The sequence below is a fragment of the Heterocephalus glaber genome, unplaced genomic scaffold (genome assembly GCF_053883595.1).
Source record: "Heterocephalus glaber isolate CG9 unplaced genomic scaffold, H.glaber_assembly_v1.0 deba00001532, whole genome shotgun sequence".
Lineage (NCBI taxonomy): Eukaryota > Metazoa > Chordata > Mammalia > Rodentia > Bathyergidae > Heterocephalus > Heterocephalus glaber.
Window position 1 is genome coordinate 34158221 of NW_028258330.1, and position 21388 is coordinate 34179608.

At 34.9% G+C, this 21388-nt stretch overlaps 1 pseudogene; it reads right to left on the reverse strand.

Moving 5' to 3' along the window:
- Nucleotides 1-19765: 19765 nt before the first annotated feature.
- Nucleotides 19766-20688, reverse strand: LOC106008263 (olfactory receptor 7E24-like; annotated as a pseudogene).
- Between the last annotated feature and the right edge of the window lie 700 nt (nt 20689-21388).

The window sequence follows — 21388 nt, forward strand, 5'->3', positions numbered from 1 at the left end:
CCTATAGAGAGACCAACAACATATATTGGCCTCCTACAACATATAAAATGTGTGCTAATTTCTTGACCTCCCTGTGTTCATACTGCCTGATGGAAACAGAGAATATAATACTCATCACCAGACAGCATGTGACAGTAAGTAATTTTGTAATCTAATATAGCACTGTTACATTTTTTTTAGAATAAAGAATTCAGCTGTTCAGGAAATAATTCTTGTGATACAAATGTCAAATTGCTCTGGAATCTTGTAATGATATGAATGTCTAAGATTCTCGCACTCCAAATGATCAGTTTTGCTGATCTTCTCTTTGTACCTCTTTTGCTTCTTTATGATCAAGAAAATCTCCCCACTGTCTTTGAATGATTTAAAGCTGTAATGCTTTTGGTGGTGCTATGGTTCTCAAGTATCCAAGACATAGAGACAAAAGCCATTCTATTTGTCTCCAGTCTGTGAGAGATTCCTGAAGAGGTTAAAAGTTCAGGTTAGGAAAAAAAACCACTTTTTTGAAGTTGTGATGATGGTCAAGTTTTTGACAACGAAGGAAGGAACTATGCAACATTTAACACAGATTTTTATTTTTATTTCTGGAACAAACATGTTATAATCTCTGGGAATCAGAATGAAACTCATTACTTCTCCAAATACACACTATATACTTACATAAAGGCAAAATTAAAAAAACACATTACAGTAATAGGAAAACAATAACTTCAGTTCATGAGATATTTTCATTGAACACAGAAAGAATAATCTTCTTGTTAATAATAAATGTCTAACTTATATATCCCCCAATTTTATATTTTTCTCACACATTAACCTCATAGTGAGGAACTATTATCTGTTTAATTGATATTCAATGGTGTTGTCTCAACTAGAAACCAACTTAGATGACAGTGCTGAGCCCCAGAGATGCTAATAAATAGTCCTAAGTTAAACAACATGTAAATGGAGCTTACAGCAGTGACAAATGAATTGACAATCTCTAGGTAAGATCCGCTAAACTTTTTCATTGTTTTCCAACCATCAGAAAGGTTTAAATACAGGTACACAGGTTTTGATATCAGGTACAGTTTTCAACTAGTGCCAGTGTCCTGAGTAGGAAGAAAATCATGACCTGAATTGAAGCCTCCTTGTCCAATTGAATGGGATGGTTTTAATATTACATGGTCACTGGAAAGGATAGTACAAAGTAACAAAATATAGAGGTCTGTGCTATCACAGGCTTTCTCTTTCTGTGTTCCATGCTTCTCACCTCAGCCATTCTTCCTATGGTTGACACACCAGGATTCATGCTCAGTTTTATCCTATGAGCTATCAGGAGCCCTGAAGAGGATTATACAGTGAATAGAGTTTCTCCTGGAGTTACAGGTAAGTGGAGTGGATGACTGAATTGTCAAGGGGACAAAATTCCAGGATTCTCCTACCAGGTTCCCTGTGTGTCTAATCAGACAGCTCAGTTCAAACATGGCTTCAGTGTGCCAAGCTATCTACAAGTTTATGTTGGATAAAAATGTCATGCTCATTTCTTTTCCATAAAAAATAATGTGGCATTTATAGCCTAGGGAAGGTGATGTAAATGAATTGAAACAATCTAGATAAAACAATTGGCACTCAGAAATGTATCAAATATGACTGATGAAGTTATGATTATTGTCATGATCATCTGCATCCTCATCCTCAATGTGTCCTTCATGACCCTTTTGAATTGCTCTGGAAATCATTTAGAGAAACCCATTTTCTATTGTCTGCATGGTATATCTTTGAAAAGAAGAACCATTGTAGGAAGAAATCAAAACACTGGATGTGATTTCTAAAATCCCAACCACAATCATACATGTTTATTCCACAGCCCCCATGCCTAAAGTTTTACATGTAGGTATTCTCCCATTTGGCTACCCAGAACTGAATTGTTGTCCTGACGATGAACACTAAATGTTCCTGATAGCCCTTGCTTCTTCCTTCATGTCTTTAACCATTTAGTGCCCTGTGCTAGTTCTCTGCCAGGTCATAAAAAGATAGAAAATCCAATATCCCTTCTCTACCTATTTCCTAATGAAAACCCATGCTCTGTCCTCAGAATAGACTTGCATCCAGTCTCACACAGGAGCTTTCAGACACAGACCACCATAGGAGGAAGAGACACAGCTATGGTGCCAGCTGGACTGGAGCCATCAAATAATTTCTGGAGCACAGACTGAATATTAACTGTTATATGACCTTGGAGACTGAATGCATCAAGCTCATAATTAAGCAAATAGATCCATCACAAACTCAAAGGGCTTTCTAATACTAATGTGAAAAGAAGGGAAAGTAAATCTCCACAAATTTGGGGGGTTCTTCCTATAATCACTAGGAAGCATAGTTATATATTCATTTCTCTTGTTTCTTTTCAAGATTTATCTCGGTTTTCTGTTTATTTTTCCATTTCTATTATGGCAAAATTTTACATAAATAATTGACTATACTCATCATTTTCAAGTGCAGATCTCAGTAGCATTAATTATATTCATACTATAGTACATCCACATCCAAAATCCACTTGCAGAAATTGTTCATCTTCACAGACTAAAACTTTGTACTCATTAACACTCCCAATACTTCCTATGCTCAAACACTGACTACCACTATTTTACTCTGATAAATACATAATGAGAATGTAATAATATAATATAAAATAATATGATTGCTTATATAAAAACCATATGATTGCTGAAGCAGAATGTGCAGGTATAAATGTTTAATTTTGCTGTCTTCTTCATTCTATATTTATACTGGATACCTCCAGTCCTAAGATAATAATTTTGTACTGAGGATGCTGCTCAAGCTACTTTTCATATCCATGTTCCTCAGTCTATAGATGAAGGGATTTAGCATTGGTGTGACCAAGGTATAAATGAGTGAGGCCCCCAAACAATTTGTGGGACAATGTGATACAGCTGAACCGAAGTACAGGCACTGCTTGTTCCACAAAATAAGCAAAAAACTGACAGGTGAGACCCAAAGTTGGAGAAGGCTTTAAAATTCTGTCCTGGTGATGGGATAATCAGTATAGAATAAATAATTTTATCATAAGATAAAAATATGACTGAGTTGGGAAAAATCGAAATAACATACTGGCAATATACTTTAAAATGTTACTGGAGAAGTCAGAACAGTCAAGTTTAAGGAGTTGAACAGGATAACAAAAGAAATTGGAAATGAGCACATCCTTGAAATAGGAAAATTGTAAGACAATCAAATTGTGGATCTGAGAGTCCAAGAGACTAAACAAAAAAGACAGCACAACTAAGAAGCCACAATGGCGAGGATTCATAATGATCGGATACTGCAGGGGATGACAATTAGCCATAAACTGATCATAAGCCATCACAGTCAGAAGCATGTCATCCATACATACAAATATCATAAAAAGAGACAACAGTGTCAGGCAGCCAACATAGGAGATGACTCTGCTGTCACTTTAGATGTCCAGAATCATCTTTGGGACCATGGTGCAGGTGAAACACATGTCTGCTAAGGACAGATTGGAGAGGAAGAAATACATGGGGCTGTGGAGGTGGGAGTCGGAGATTATGGCCATGATAATGAACAGGTTTCCGAGCACTGTGACCAGATAGATGGACAAGAATAGTCCAAAGAGGATGGGCTGCAGGTCTGGATCCACTGAGAAGCCCAAGAGATGGAATTTGGAGACCTGTGTTAGATTTTCTGTTTTGGTGTTGCTTGAACAACTTTGGAAGATAAAAAGTTGGAAGAAAAAATGTATATAAACAAGTACACTATGTTCTTTATGTATTTCGAGTTCATGTACTCAAATATAAATTATTTCCACTTGGAGTCCATACATCTTCAGGTGATAAAAACAATTCCCTTGGGAAGGTTTTCACGTGGTCTTAGCCAAAAGGCTGAGAAGAGATGGGATTTTTTTTCATTCATGATCTTTGTGTTATTTCCGTCCTTCCATACCCACCTACTAGAGAAACACTCAACTATTTTATAGCCAAAAATATTAGAAACTAAGAAGTCCATGAGCACAACAAAATATAGCCTCCTCTTTTAATTAACAATAAAGAATAAATAATAGCCTGTCTCCTTTCAGAAAAATGTTTTGTGCAATTAAGAAGCATTCAAACTTATGTTTATCTAAAACTAAATACAATATTCCTATACTTACAATATTTATTACAAGTCTACAGAAACTAAGGTTGCATCATGTGAACACTCAAATAATGTGATGGTTCATTCTTAAACATAGGTATTTGCCTGTTATCATCCAGAAATTTTTCATCATTCTTGGGTTTGTTTTATCTCTTCAAGCAAATCAGTGTTCTTTCAAATTAAGCTTGTCTTTTAAGAAATATTTCATCTCTATTGCATCCTATTCATCTGTAACTTTTAAGTTTGTGAAGATTTTATAAATTTTGTTTCCTTTAATGCACAGAATCATATCACTAACCACAAATATGGCATTACTGTAAACTGCACAAGTCAATAATGAAAAAGTGATGGAACATAGCTAGGCATGGGGGCACATGCCTGTAATCCCAGAAGTCTGGGAGGCTGAGGCAGGAGGATTGAAAATTTGAACCCAATCTGGGAAACAGTGATTAAGCAAAACCCTGTCTCAAAATTAAAAAATAAAAATAAAACAGTGCTGGGTGTGTAATCTTGCTGTTAATCCTCAGCACTTTCACACAAAAGTAATGAAATGTTAAGAAACACTTTTTAAATTGTATTTTTCCTCCACAGGTTTATTTTTGTCAAGATCATATATTTGTAAGATTTGTACTTACAAGACAGATATGTAGCTATTTTCCCTTGAAACTAGATTCTTAAATAACCTGGAAATGCTCTTTCATTTTTTTTCTGATCACAAATAGTTTCCGGAAAGTGGAGGTCTTTAGCATCATGGTCAGTTCCAGTGCTCAGATTTGAGACCTGACCTTCTTCCTATCCTTGGTTGATAGACTTTTCAGGAAATCTTTCCTGAAACATGGATTATAAGGCTCTTCAGCTACCTGAAGGAAACTCAAGTTCATTATTATGTCAGCTTGCACTGTGATATAATTTGGAAGCAATGCAAAAGAACAAAGTGGAGGAAATGACAAACAAGTTTGGCACTTTCATCTATTGTAATATGTTACAATTAACTGTTTACTTATGCAGCTGTTTTAAAGAAACTTTGGAAAATTCACAGTGCTGGGAGTATAGCAGGATGGTAGAGCATTGTCTGCCATGTACAAAACCACGGGATTGATCCACATCACTACAAAGGAAAAAAATGTGAAACAAGAAGAAAAATAGTTTACATGCATAAACTAGTGCATCTCAGTTTCATATATCACTATATCAAAGTGGAGACTTTATAAATATTCAGATGCTCTGATTAAATTAAACCAGTCTAATCAAAATATCTGTCAAGATTGATATATCACTTCTGATATTTCCTAACACTTAGAAAAGTTCATTGATATGACCGATTATTACTATTTTATTACTCAATAGCATTTTTTTCTGAGTTAGAAATATCATCTAATATTATTTGTATCATAACTCTTACTTTAATCAGATAGAAACTATTACCTACATAATTCAAATAGTTGGTATTTCTACATTATTCTGTTGTCCTGCACACTTATTCTCCAAAGACAATTACTGTCATGAATCTCATTTTTTTCTCAAGATTTTGCATGCCCGTTAAAATTCATGTATTCATAAAGAGTTTTCTTAAGTGTTTACCTAAAGAATATCTAAAACCTTCTAAATAGAATACAATGTATCATGTATTGCCCATGAAATATACTAGCTACATCAGATGGGAACTACAATTATCTCTGTGAAGTAGATACATCTTCTTTGAATGATTTAGATGATGTACAGAATTACCAGAGAGAGGGACATCAGCTCCTTATGGCAACAATCCTTTAAAATTCTTGTGTGTTCTCCCTACCACACAAGTGAATTTCCATATGATATTTCCAACAATTTATAGACATCCAACTTACTACTAATCACATATTTGTTATCCTAATAAAATTCAGCCATTAAATACATCCTCTTATTCTTAGGATGTACCATCAAAGTATATATGACATCTCTCTAATAACAACCTTTCAATATGACTCATCAAGAAATTTCATCTTAGCCACGCATAGTCATGTACATCTATAATCTCAGCACTTAAGATGCAGAGGTAGGAGGATCTCAAATGAAATGACATACTCTACCATACAATGAGACCGTTTCAAACTTCCAAAAAAAAGTAAGGAAAAGAAAAGAAATTTCAAATTGTATAGGGGGTGATTTTTCCACTTGTCTCCAGTAGAAGAGAAAATGGGCTGATATGGAGGCATAAAAATGAATGACTTGTACCATATACTTGAATTCCTATAATATGGTGAATGTGTGTATATAACTCTACTTCTCTGAGCTCTGTGTTTAGTGGATGGTAGGGAGAACAAAAGTCATCCTCACCATGTGTTTGCCAAGAAATTTTCATTTAGGAACTACTAAATATTTAGTCACTGTGAGATTTTTTTGAAGAATTCAATAATCAAGAAAAAAATGATGCATACAATTATTGGTACGTACGAATGTCAAATAACTCTATGAAGCCTTGGAATGATGAGAAAGACTAAAATGTGTATAATATATCACTGCTCCAGCAGTAATGCTTGTCTACCTTCTCCTTTTGTCTCTTTTGCTTTCTCTATGCTTTTAAGCATCTTTGGCATGGTCATTAAATAATTGAATGTTATCAGTTCAAATAAATGGAATTATGGATCTCATATGTCCATGATATACACACAAAAAATTTCTATTTTATCTTGCATTTAATGCTAGGAGATATCCCTAAAAAGGAGAAAAATGCAAAGAGAAAACCACCAAGTGTGTTAAAGCCACATTACTTATATCCAGTATTTGTGAATAAAGGAAGGGTATATTCATGGTTTAATATGCATTATTTTTTAATTTCTTTTCTCTGCTGAACATGGACTCTCAGAATCAGATATAGAAGATGGTCATTCCTTTCAAAATATATAGCATATACTAAGTATAAGGTATAAAGTACTAAACATAAGGAAACATTAAACTGTTAGTCTCCAGAAATAGGAAAAGAATAATTTCAAGTCACAAGATCCTTTAGTTGAATGGTTTGAATATTATTCTTATCATTGTTAATAACTAACTTCTATTTCCTCTGATTTTACACTCATTGCCTATGAATCTCATAGAGAAGACTGATTATCTGTTTCATTCACACTCAATGCAGTTTCATGAATGATTTCCACTCAGATGCAACAATGGGCTTAGAAATCCTAGCAAACGTTCCTGTGCTCAAGGCATAAAACTGGACCCAAAAGAAATCCATTAAATTTTCAGACTGTGGGTAAAGTACCCCCAAACAAGCACAAGGAGAATGGTCTTCATTGTGGATACACTTTTACACTCATGTAAATTTCCAGAGTATGAAGGAAAGTAAGATCTGATGTTGTCTCCTTTTTAGATTCAGTGAGCTGATACAAAATTTCAAAAGGATATGGACAGCTGAAAGGATGTTCTGGAGTAGACAAAGTAGTGATCTGTGGTGAATTTTCAGTGTCTGCTCTTTCTGTGAATATTGGCTATGAATGTAACCATTCTCCATGTAGCTGATACAGAAGCTGCCACATACTGAGCTCTGCAAGGACACCCACATGAGTTCAGAGTGAAAAAAAGATTTCTGGGAATGACAGGCCTTATTGATAAATTTTTGTAAAACTCTAGGCTCACATCCAGTGGCACAAATAGCATGATGGTACCGATGATGAGAAAGCAATGATCCTGACAGAAACTCCCTCCTCCATCCATCATCTCCCTCTTACTAGTTTCCCCTGCTACTCTGCTGAGGGATAACAAAAGTCTTCAGATCCAATGTTTTGGTGCCCAGTGAAGACACAGGCTCCATCCTCATAGTAGACTTTAATGCAGGGTCAGATAAGAGTCTTCTGATCCAGAATATTATGAAGTAAGACACAAAGGTGTGGTTCCCACTGGAGTGAAGGTCTGGAGGCACAGAAAATTGACTGTTCTATGTTCTTAAGCTTTCAAAGAACAGAGATCATTGCTGAGTCAAAATTTCCAACCCACAAAGTTAAAGCGATAAATGTTTATTTAGCTCCCGGTTTGTAGAAATTTTAGTCCACAATGTGCTTGCTCCAAGGCAGGGTTGAATTGCAGAGGAGAAACAGTTCATGGTAAAGCAACAAGGAACAACCACAGATTCTTTTATCCCCTGTATCTTATCGAAGTAAATAAGGGTGGGTTGCACCCTCAGTCCTAGTGTCCACAATCCTAGTATTGCACCATATTAGTTCCAGCATCACATACTCTAGATCCAGCCACCTCTGAAAAAAACCCACCTATGACTTCATGAGGATTTGGGGTAAATCTAAATATAAGGCATAACAATATACAACTTCTAGCTTTGGCTTTGGTGGACTTGAATTTTTAATGAATACCCTCATAAATATGAAGCATCAGTAATCACATATACAGTGTTAGTGTACAATGAATCTATCCATAATTAAACAATAACATTTTAATAAATAAGTTGAATTATTTGATTTTGTATTGTTATTGTACTGACCTCATAAAATCATAGGAAAATGTCTACAGAGTGTTACCAACTATGGTGGTCCAATGTGCCTTTATTGCAGAGATTTTCTTCTCTTTTCCTTTGGACTTCAATTTTCATCAGTGAGCCTGAGAGAATGCCTCATTCGGTTGTTCACTTCTGCTGTATCTAATAGAGCTCTGGACAATGGACCTAATGACCTCCTGTGTCTCTGCAGTGTGGATCCAGGTACAGGCACAGCCAGGAGATCAGAGGGGGCTGTGCTGGGGTGGTGCTGCAGGTGCCCACATAGGTCCACTGGTCATTCCGAGGCCCAGAGTGGGGTTGGGGTTGCAGCTCAGCTCCACGTAGCTGAGCTCCTCACCGGTCAGCCTCTCACTCCAAAGGACTCTAAATTTGAGCTTGAGTTAAAAACAAATTTAATATTAAAGTCTTCTGTGTAGCTGTGATGCTAATTATTACTGACTTCTTTGTATGTTAAATGTATTTGCATTCTATAATTGTACATAGTTTCTTAAGTGCAAAACACAGGTGAACACTTCTCATATTGGCATCCTGGAATAAAATTGTTTACAGTGATAGACTTTACCTGACTTAGGTTTATGTGATCTTTATTTTATTATGCTAGTTAGTGTACCTAAACATTATGCAGTTTGTTCAGTGTTATTCTAATGATGAAAGATTCAAAAACAATCATTTATAACATACATCTTTGAAGAAGTGCATTCTACTTACACTTTCTTTTTAAATTACAAATTAATTGATGATTCATTTATGCATTTAATATTTTATAATTTGATAAAAGATAAAATTAATCATGTTACATTATCATAAAAATTAAAATATATTTCAGAGGTAATAAAGAGAATCTAATGGCCTTGGTATAATAATATCAGCATGACGTTATCCTAAAATATTTTATTTCCTTTTATTAGTTTTATTTTTTGTTTTCCTGGCAAAACTTTGTAAATGTTACCTGTTAACTTTCTAAGTAGCTTCAGCTGATATACCATCAAGTACAGGTCAGATAGAATATGACACTGACTCCACACATGAATACTCCTAATCCTGACAATGATTAATGGAAAAATAGCTATTCTTTTATTGTAACTACATATTTCAAAGACTTCAATATACTGAAGCTATTGTAATAGGAATAAGATATACTTCTCTCATTCAAAACTGATGTAATTGAACTTCTGGGTGTCAAAAAAGGCAGGCATAGAGACAAAATGTAAAAAAGAGCCTATAAGTTCAGCCAACATTTTGGCCCTTGCCCTAGATGGTCAGTCAAATCCCAAGACATGACAACATCCTTCAGAATAGAATCTGCAACTCTGGTGAGTCACTGAAAGTCCAACAAAAAGGACTCTTGGACCACAAAGAAAATGAGTAATGTGTGTATTTTTGACAAAAAGAGTTATTGGAAAGGGGATTTTTACCATGCTTTCTAGGAAATACATATGGTCAAGCAAGACTATGACACATCCTAGAAGATGACACAACTGGTATAGCAAAAAGCTAGAGGATCTAAAAAACTGTACATGGCCCAAAAAGTAAATCCTCAAGACCCTTAACTGACCTTGTTCACAGATATGTTTAAATACATTAACTTTGTATGATAGTGTCTTAATTTGACTTTGTTTAAACACCCAACAGCAAAGTATAATTGAAAGTGTAAAATAAGATAAATCTAGGCTATATTTAAAAAGGAACTCCAAACACTGCACCAGCCACTACTGGCCATCTCCAGCTGAAGTTATAACATCTTAAGACACAATCACAAGAAGTTGCTATTCCTAGACCCACTATCTCTCCCCCAAAACATCCCCTTCTACCTATCTTAATGAGTTGTCATTGTGTTGTTTTTATGTAGCTATAAATTAACTCTCTGGTGAAGATTTGGCTTCTTGCATAGGTCTGCATAGATGCTGAAAATTACAATATAAATATTCAACCTCCTAAGCTTTATTACTTTTGTGGTATAAACTTTCTGATATCTACCCCAGACTATGTTTATATTATCAGAGCCCAATCACTATAAATTGTCCTCAGGGATACAAAATAGACAACAGATCACATTTTCTCAGTCTGGTACTAAAATTTTGATGGTCCAATGCTTACATAGAAATGTACATATATTTATTTGGTATATTTTTGCCATTACAATAAGGGGAAATCGGGCTGGGGATTTAGCTCAGTGGTTTTGCTGCCTGCTGTGCAAGCACAAGGACCCAAGTTTGATCCCTGGTACCAAAAAAAAAAAAAAAAAAAGGTAAGGAGAAATTAGGTCTCTTATTAGACAAATAGAGAACACTATATGTACTATGAATCTATCTGTTATACTTGGATAAACATCTTAAACAATGTAGAAATAAAATGCTGCCTGATTTTTGTCTGGATTCTAGAAAGATTTTGAAGCACTGTTCTTCACCAATATTCTACTTTTAGTTTTTGACACTTGCTTATTTAACTTGGTTAAAAAATGAGATTGAAAACTCATTTACTCCCTAATGTGATTCTTTTCTAGGGTAATAAAGGATGATGATTCATCAAACAAGAAAACCCATCATTCTTTGTCTCATTTAGATAAGTACGAGTCAGAATTTTGTTTCCTAACTTGGCAAGGGCAGTGCCCCCCGCATCCTACTTAGCCTGAAGCAGTCATAAGAAGATGCAACTTCAGCCCAACCACATCCTCTAGGAAGGAGAGGTCAAATACTGGGAAGGGTGAGATAAGATAGGCTAGAAATATAGATAGGTTGAAGGAAGACAAGGAAACTCATAATTTAAAAATTGTAATGTTAAGAATATTGCAACTACAGGATACAGAGTTGCCAAAAGTTGTGCATATCAGTATTCTCTAACTTTATTGATACTTATTGTGTGAAGATGTATGTCACCAAATGTACCATTTTAACCAATTTTAGGTGCTCAGCTTGATAAAATTAACTATAATTTTGTTTTTGTGTATCAATCATTCTTATCAATCTCCAAAATTTTCACCATCCCTGATCAATTTTGCACATATGAGGACCTTAATCCCAACATTTCTCAGCCAGTCATGATTCTCTTCTGAAACATGATAATTTGCACACATTGGACTTCTGAAATACAACCAATGAGTCAGTATTTGTGAATGAGTTTTGAGTCTTCTGCTTTACCACGTTTTCTAAACTACATTCCAAATATTCCAAAATGTCCTGGGATTAGAATCTCCAACTGTGGAGTCTCTTCAGGGTGCTGAGAATATCCCTGTTTTTCAGGCTATAGATGAAGGGATTCAGCAGAGGGGTGACCACAGTGTACATCAGTGAGGTCATCTCGCCTTTGCTGGGAGAATATGACAAGGCTGAACCAAGATATGTTTCAAGGCCTGTCCCATAAAATAAGCAAATAACTGACAGGTGAGAACCACAGGTAGAAAAGGCTTTGTACCTCTGCCCTGATTAGGGTTAGGGTCAGGGTTTCAGAAGAGAGGAAATAATCTTATAGTAAGAGAAAACAGTCCGAGACATTGGAAGAAAGCCAAACACGGTACCAAAATTTATATGACTGCTGTTATGATCATAGTATAAGAACATGAAAGGTTAAGGAGTTGAGAAGAGTCACAAAAGAAACTAGCAATTTTCACATCTTTGAAACAGGTTAAATTGTAAAGCAGTTAGGTTGTGCAGCTGGGACTCCAGAAGGCCAACAAAGACAGAGAGCAAAAATAACAAGACACAGAGACGAGGGTTCATAATGGTTAAATAATCCAGGGGGTGGCAGATCATGACAAACCAGCCATAGGCCATCACTGTCAGAAGCATGTTGTCCATACATGCAGATAGGAAGAAAAATGACATCTGCTTCAGGCAGCTGACATAGGAGATGACTCTGCTGTGAGTTAAGATGACTACAACTAATTTTGAGACAGTAGAGGAGGTGAAACAGATGTTAGCCAAGGACAGATTAGAGAGGAAGAAGTACATGGAGATGTGAGGTGGGAGTCAGAGGTGATGGCCAGGGTGATGAGCAGGTTCCTGAGTGCTGTGACCAGGTACATGGACAGGAAGAGTCCAAAGAGAATGGGCTGCAGTTCTCAATACTCTGAGAACCCCAGGAGATGGAATTCTGAGACTCTCATTGGATTATGTGCTGCCAAAGTGCTTGAAGGCCTTTTCAAAATAATCATTTGAAAAATGAAATAAAAAATAGTACACAAAACTGAGTGTGTTTTAGTAATTCATGTTTTCAATAGCAAAGTAGCTCTGCATGAGGTCCAAAACCTTCAGCAGCATTGCTATATTGTAACAAACACCACCACCAAAGACTCAATGTTGGGTGGTTTGCTTTTCACCTCCTCTGTATACTCCTACTTTACAGATACTCTACTTCAGTGTAAGCAGAACAAGGATGTAAAGTTCAGAAGTCCTTGGTCCCAGTAAAATACCACCAACATTCTTTTTTTATATAAAAAGCATAAAGAATATTTAAGACATCCTTAGTTAAGCGAATATGATTCTATTGGAAAAAATTTAAGACATTCACCTATTTACTTAAAGTGCCTACAAATATTATAAAATGTAGGATTGTACTATATGAAAAATTTAATATAAGCGCTCATAATCAGAACAAATTGCTTTAAGCCATTTTCCTCAGAGAAATATTTTGTCATTTTGGGTTTTCTGATTTTGCTTTTTCAAGAATGTAAAAGCTCTCTCAGCCTTTGGGTTTTATATAAGCTATTTGCTGAATTTGAGTTCATCAAATCCGTCTTGTGAATTTGAGTTTACCTGACATTTGGTGAATTCAAATTTGTATATATTCAGTTGAAATAAGTGCAAATAATTTTAGGACATACTGCCCACAAAGTAGCATTAGTTTACACCACACCTGTCAATAATTAAAAATATCAATAGATAAGAAGCATTTTGACATTTCAAATTTAATACAGGTGTATTATATAATACAAAATAACTAGCATATCTGTATGTAAACATCTTTCCATTTTTTTAACATCCTTCTATTGATCCTGTATTCTATAGCAGCTTAGAAACATTGTTTACCTTTGTTGTTCACACCCTCCTGTATGCAGGCTAAGACACAGGAAACAAAGTCCCTTAGTCCTGCATGTGTCTAGCCTTTCCTAGTTCTAATCTACAGATTTTTTTCATTGATTTTTCTTAATATGTAAATTGTATTTCTCTTACTTCATCTATGTGAAGGAAACTGGGAGACATTTTTTGGTCAGGCAACACTGTGATTTTATTGGAAAGAACACATTAAACATACACTGCATGAAATAATGTAAATACACCTTAAAACTCAGATGCAATAGAACAAGTTACATTAAATTATGTAGACTCAACTGAAAATAATGTAATCCCACCTCATCTGTAAAATGGGGAGGAGAAATACCTACCTTATATAAGAAAATCTTTTAAAAATAATTTAATTTACTCACTGTTAGTTCTAATTTAGTAATATATTTACCTAGGCATATTGAGAAATGTACAGAAACTATACACTTTGTCCAGTAAATTTAATCATAATATTTACATTTCAAGATTTTGTGTTACTTTCTTAAGCAAGAGTAGAAAATCAGTCCTTTAGAAAACTTGCTGGCATTTAGAAAAGGCCCAATTAATATTATCTTTATAGATATGAACATGTAAATATTTAATGATATTTACATCAGCATTAATATATTTAGAGATCTGAACAATTACCTAAGAAAGTTGAGTACTTGGTATATCTCCCTAATTTCTTAATTCTGCTTTCTTGTCTTCAAAAGTTTCTGTTGTCATGAATTTAATGGGTAGATTTTCCTGTCAGTATTTCCAGGTCAATGTTTGTTGATGAATCCACAAGCTGTTTCTTGAAAAACTTACTTTAAAACTACTTAAAATTAATGTAAGTAAACACCTTTGTCCCCAAAATATATTAGGTTAAAACAGCAAATGATTTTAACTCTCTAACCTATACATAGCATTATTTGAAAGAGAGAGACCTCATTTAACCTGTAAGTTTATTATTATGACACTCTGGTCTAAGTTTTGGTACTTCTCATCCTATCACTCAAGTAAATAGTTGTATATAAGATATTGGAGGATATATTTCTGATTTCCAAAAATTAATGTTGGTAAAATTTTACAATTTTTCCAATAAAAATCAGCCACTTACATCCATTTATTCTTCAGAAATATCTTCAAAATATCCATGCAGTCTATCCAGTGTCAGCACTGGGCAGTGAACACTGGACATCTTTTAATGCTAATACACATAACAATTCATTCTTGTATGGGGAATAAGGTTTTCATTTTGCTCCAGTGGCACAATGGAACTTTTGCCAAGTGAAGGTGCTGAGAAAATTAATATTTAATCCTGTATCACTGATCTCCAATAACAGGCAGACTGTGTGAATCTCTTCTCTTCTCTGTGCTCACAGTGCTTGAGGAAAATAAGAATAACATTCATCTCCACATGTGTGGCAACTCAAGGAAGTTTGGTAATTATTTACTCATTGTGAGAATTTGTTTTTAAAATAAATAACTACATGTTAAACAAGTAGGAAGTGTACTGATAAATATTGTAACTGAATTCAAATGGTAATGTTTCCTGGAATGATATGAAGTTCTACATCACATCTCAGCCTGAGTTATATTCACATGCTGTCTACATTTTTTGCCTTTTAAAACCTATGAATATTTCTTCTGTGTTTTTGAATATTGACATAAATACAGTGAAATGGATTGTAAGGGCCATATGCCCATGACATGAATACAAAAAAGCTATTTTGATGTGTCCTACATCTAAGGGATGTTCAAAAAGGAACAAACTTCCATAAAAGTACACACCAAGCATCTTCACATCAGGATGATTAGGACACTTATTGTGACTTAGAGAAAGGTCTTTTTAATGTTTAACACAGGTTTTTATTTTTGATGCATCTTCTGTGCCACTCAGTATATAGGCTCTTGGGAATCAGATATAAAAGCAAGTACATTGGGCCGGGGATTTAGTTCAGTGGTTTTGCCACCTGTTGGGCAAGCTCAAGGACCCATGTTCGATCCCCCATACCAAAAAAATAAAAAAATAAAGTGCATCATTAATCCCAAACATATGCATATATATGCACAAAAATAAAATATCTTCCAACAGAAATAAAAGAAGTGTAATTTCAGGTCAAAGGACATAATCACTATGAAGATTATTTTTATCACGAATAGCAATGTTGGCTACATTTTCTTTTGCTCTAATTTATATACATTAATGCCAAATAGAGCACTCCTTATCTGTGTACTCTTCAGGGCATTTCTTCAAGTACAAATCAACACCAATGACAATGCTGTCTTGGAGATGTCACAAGCCTGCCCTATATCCCAGTAAAAATAAGTTGAACTAAAAGGATTAAAAACTAAATAGAAAGATCCTGTCCAATGCACTAAAAGTTTTCATTGTTTCCAAACACACAGAAAGATATAAACAGAAAGAAAAATTCATAAACTCAGAGGCATCTGAGATATATTTTGAAATGAAAACAAGACATGCTAATCCTATTTTAGACTTGTGAAATTATTGTAAGCATGGGAAGCTCACCAAGCAGAGCAGTGAATGGCCCCAGCTGCATCCAACATAGACAGAAACAGATGAGAGACAAAGATCTCAGAGAGATGTTTCTGAAATAATTGAAACAAATTTTGTAAATACAGAGAGGTGGAGGGGTTGATATATTATATAAGTACTTTAGTGCCTAAGATATAAGGAGCCCTCAAAACATGTTTATGATGTTATGCTTGCTATCCTCCTCTCCTACATCCTTATAACCACCTTCCTAATCCTTCTGGAGTGCTTAGAAATCACTAAAAAAAGACATGTTTTCTCCAGGCTTGAGTCAGATATCCTTGGGAATAGGAAACAGGATGTGTATAAAACAAATTTGAAATAATAATTCTGCTTTTACCAATAAAACCAAACCCACAGAATTGTCATTACTTATAACTGATATTTTTCATATTTGTACCTTCCCACTGGCCATTGAAACTGTCATGTTTGTCCTCTTGTTGAGGAAAGAAAACTTGCAGGATCCTTCCATATCAATCATGTCCATCTGCACTTACTGGGTGATGCTGTTTATCTCCTTGGTCATAGTCATGGTGAGCAACCCAAAGATGCTCCAATGTCTGTTGCCCAATGAATCCTCAGTTTCTGTCCTCAGGACTTAAATTAATGCAAAGTTAAATGGGAGCTTCCTGATGCAGACAACCATGGGGCCTGGGACAGGATAGGGAGTCATCAAGGTGAAGGGGTGGAGGAACAAGGTGCCATTGTATGACCTTGGAGGCTCAAGGTACAGAGCTTATAATTAGCCAGATTGGTCCATGCCATCTCAATCTCTATGGGGTTTCTAACATTAATCTAAGATGGAGAGAAAAAAAGAAAATTAATGTCCACAAGAGATTTTGATCCCCTCTGCCATTCCATTGTTGCCAAGGACTACTTTAGTCATTTTAGGACTCTTCTGGTTCCAAATGAATTTTGGGAATATTTTCTCTAGTTCTGTGAGATATACTGTTCATATTTCGTTTGAGGTGCTATTGAATTTGTATAACACTTTTGGGAGTATGGGCATTTTCACTATGTTGATTCTTCCTACCCAAGAGCAAGGGATATCTTTCCATTTTCTGATATTCTCTTCCACCTCCTTTTCAGAATACTGTAGATCTTTAACTTCCTTTATTAGATTTATTCTTAAGTATTGTATTTTTATGCTGTTTTGAAAGGTGTGGTTTCCCAAATGTCTTTCTCAGTCCATTTGTTGTTCATGTACAGGAAGGCTATTGGTTATTGAGTGTTGACTTTGGATCTAGTTACATGACCAAATGTGGTTATTGAATCTAGAAGTTTTTTCTGGAGTTTCTGGGGTCTTCTATGTACTGTATTATGTCATCTGCAATGAGTAGGAATACTGATAGTGGTCATCCTTGTCTGGTACCTGATTATAGTGTGAAAGCTTTCAGTTTTTGACCATTTAGTGTGATGTTGGCTGTTGGTTTTTCATAGATAACTTTTATCAGGTATAGATAAAGACCATCTATTCCAATTTTCTATAGGGTATTTATCATGAAGCAATCACTGACAGAGTGAAGAGACAAAGCACAGAGTAGGAAAAATTTTTGTCAGCCGTTTCTCAGTAAAAGGACTACTATCTAGAATAAAGAACTGAAAAAAATCAGACCCCTGAATTTAAAGACCCAATCCAAAAACTGACCTCTGAGATGAATGCGTATTTCTCAGATGAAAAAGTAAAATGGTAAATAAGTAGATGAAAAAGTGCTCAATATCAACGGTCATTCAAGAGATGCAAACTAAAACAACACTGAGAATCTACCTCACTCCAGAAAGAATGGCTATTATCAATAAATCAATCAATAAAAAATATTGGAGGGGCTGTGGAGATAAAGGAAGCCTTCACTGTTCATGGGAGTGTAGACTGGTTCAAGCACTGAGGTAATCAGTGTGGAGATTCCTCAGAAAACTAAGATTAAGTTCCATTTTACCAAGATATACGCCTGCTTGCTATCATCCTTAAAGAATTAAAAGCATCATATCACAGGGAAATATGCACACCTATGTTCATAGCAGTTTAGTTTGTAATAGTTTTATCTTGGAAACAGCCCAAATGACAATCAACTGATGAACAAATAAAGAAAATATGTATTTTATAAAACGGAGTACTACTCAGCCATAAAGAAGAATAAATTTGAGATATTGATAGGTAAATGGATGCAACTAGAGACCATACTTTTAAGAGAATAAATCTGACCCACCTTTGTAAACATCATATCATTTCTCTGGTGTAAAAAACTGAAAGTGTAAATAAGGACTGAAATGTACAAGAAATTGTGAAATAGGGAGAAAATGTTAAAATGGGAAAGGGGACAAAGAAGGGGGAGAAGGAAAGGAAGAAAGAGAAATGAAAAAAACCAAGAAAAGAAGTTAAGATGGAAACAATCTTCTGTAAATGAAAAGTAGAAGACGAGTAGATGGAAGAGTACAAGAATGAAAAAAAATAAAAATAAAAATATATAAAGTACAGGTATAAATTCCATAAGATATATGTGATCATTATGTATATCTAAATTGTACCACTAAAATAAATTAATGATAAAGAAATTAATAGAAGCTAAAAACAGATAACATAACTTAAAAATTTAAAAAGTGATCAATTAGACATTGCTTACAATAACATCAGTAGTAAAATAAAAATTCCCAATATGGTGATCTATCAGAAAAATGCAAATCAAAACCTATACGAAATAGCATCACACATCTATTAGCATGGCTGTTATCAAAGATGGAAGACCATTGTTGATGAGGATATGGAAAAAAGAAATCCTTGCATGCTTTGAGCATGAATATGTTAGTAAAGCCACAATCATATATTATTATATAACTTACTTGGATTAATGAATGCAGATGATAAATATACGAATTGGACTATGTTACCCCAATTTTAAGGACTTCTGACATGTCATGGAAGTTGATGAAAAATGAGAAAATAAATGTCCACAAAAGGAATGGGGCTCTGCCTCTACTCAGAAGGAATCTCAAATGTGCTTTACACTTTGTTAATTTTTTCATTTTACAAAATATCCTGAGCCTGGCATGTTGGAGAACACCTGTAATCTTTGCATTTAGAAATGGGCAGGGGAATCACTTTGAGCTAATGGCAAGCCTAGGATACCTAGTGATTTCAAAGCCACCCTGAAATATATAACCAGACACTGTCTAAAAAAGCTCTCAACTTTTTATTTCCATTGTTCATTGTAGTAAGACATACATAACTAAATGTAATTTAACCACGTTCAAGCACAGTTTAGTAATATTAATTACATTATCATTTTTGTACAACCAAAAATGTTACCCATCTTTCATCCCCACAACTGAAATTTTTCGACAGCATGAACAAAATCTAAATTCACCAACCCCCAATCAGCCATGATTCTCATATGAATCAGGAAATAATATTGAAGACATCAGTTTTCTGAGGTCATATGAGAAATAAGACAGTGTTCACAGGTGAGTTAGAGATATTCAGTTTCATTACATTTTCAAAAACAACATTGCAAATGGATGCCAAACAACCTGAGATTAGACTCTTCAACAATGGATCCTCTTCAGAGTGCTAGTAATGTCCCTATTCCTCAGGGTGTAGATGAAGGGATTCAGCATAGGTGTGACCACAGTGTACATCAATGATGCCACCATGCACTTCAAGGGAGAATATGACACAGATGAACCAAGGTACACGCCAATACCACTTCCATAAAATAAGCAAACAACTGACAGGTGTGAACTACAAGTAGAGAAGGCTTTGTACTTCCCACCAGATGATGGTAATTTTAGAATGGAGGAAACACATTTACAGCAAGAAAAATGATCCCTAACATTGGAAAAAAGCCTAGCATGATATCAACAAAATATGTGACAAAGTTTTTTATGAAGGTATCAGAACATGAAAGGTTAAAGAGTTGAGTAGGATGGCAGAAGAAATTAGCAATTTCCACATCCTTGAAGCAAGTAAATTGCAGCTCAGTTATATTTTGCAGCTGGGAGTCAAAAAGGCTAATACAGACACACACCAAAAGTAGTAAAATACAGAGGTGAGGATTCATAATGACTGCATAGTGCAGAGGGTGGCAGGTGGCCAGAAACCGGTCTTAGGCCATCACAGTCAGAAGCATGTCATCCATACATCCAAACATTAAAAGAAAAGACATCTGTGTCAGGTAGCCCACATAGGAAATGACCCTACTGTGAGTTAGGATGTCCACAATCATCTTTGGGGCCGTGGTGGAGGTGAAACAGATGTCAGCCAAGGACAGGTTACAGAGGAAGAAGTACATGGGTGTGTGGAGGTGGGAGTCAGAGATGACAGCCAGGATGATGAACAGGTTCCCAAGCACTGTGACTAGGTACATAGACAGGAACAGTCCAAAGAGGATAGGCTGCATGTCTGTGTCCTCTGAGAAACCAGTGAGGTAGAATTCAAAGATATATGTTAGATTATGTGTTTCCATAGTGCTTGAACACCTTTTCAAAAAATCCACTAGAAAAACAAAATAAGTAAATAGCACACAAGCCTCTCTCTCTTTTAAATTCAAGTATTGACAACCAAAATATACCCATATGAGGTCTATAAACCTTAACACACAGTGATCCATTGTGATAAAACACATTCTCAGGAACTCTGTCATTATTAGGTTGTTTGTTATACACCTCACTTTGGGCACTCTCACTTAATAGACACTCAAGTGTCATGGTAAGAACATTTGAGAAATCTATGATCCCAGGAAAATATACTAAACACTTTTAAAAAAAATAAGAATATATGATTCTTTTTTTAAACTATTCTTTTTATGTGCATATAAAAACACAGAATTTCATCCCAAAATATTTAGAGAATAACCTTAGTTAATACATCATATACCATAGTTTTAAAAGAAGGGCAAGGGCACAAATATTACTCAGAATACATTTCATAGACAAAAAGTACTTTCTCTCTCAAGAAAAAAGAAAACAAATAGATAATAGCCCAAAATTTTCTTTTCAACAAACTGAGACTAGTATTATACATGAAAAAAATTAGCAAATGTACTGAAATAATTTTGAAACAATGGAATAGAGAATTTGAAGAAATATTTGATCTCTCTATTTCTTTTTCTTTCAATATTTTCTATTTTGCTTTTCATATATATTTTTTTCTTGCTGTTATATACCAAG